Source organism: Aphanomyces invadans (assembly GCF_000520115.1).
Source record: "Aphanomyces invadans strain NJM9701 unplaced genomic scaffold supercont1.50, whole genome shotgun sequence".
Lineage (NCBI taxonomy): Eukaryota > Oomycota > Saprolegniomycetes > Saprolegniales > Verrucalvaceae > Aphanomyces > Aphanomyces invadans.
In genome coordinates this window covers 12199-12772 of record NW_008580195.1, presented here as the reverse complement: position 1 = coordinate 12772, position 574 = coordinate 12199, and positions in this window count along the sequence as shown.

Below are 574 nucleotides of genomic sequence, written 5' to 3'. Positions count from 1 at the left end.
AGGACAACACCTACGTTCTCCCAGATCGTGTGCTCCGTGCAGAGCAGCCCAAGGATCCGTTCGTACTGGCTATGAAGGCGTACCTCGAGTGCAAGGCCCTGCCCCTGGACGCATGGTTGATGCGTCTGGTGACCCGAACCCACGAGCACTACGCCCTACGTGAAGGGGTTCTCTACCGAAGGATCGTCTTGAAGACCCCTCTCAGGAACCCCAGGGTCAACATGGTGCCCGTCATCCCTGTCTCCTTGACGACGGACGTGTTGTACCTCTGTCACGACTCGCCCCTGTCCGGCCATTTTGGTCGGGAAAGGACACTGGAACGCGTCAGAAGGATCGGCTACTGGCACCAGTGGCGGGAGGACGTGGCGCGATACTGCCTGCAATGCCTGCACTGCGGGGCCGCCAAAGGGACTCGACCCTGGAAGCAGGGGCCTTCTGCAGAGGATGCCCGTCTACGAACTGCGTGGCCCCTTCAGCTTCCTGGTTGTGGACGCCCTGGGACCTCTACCGACGACGCCAGGGGGGAACAAGTTCATCCTGGTGTTCATGGACTACTTCACGCGCTGGGCGGAAG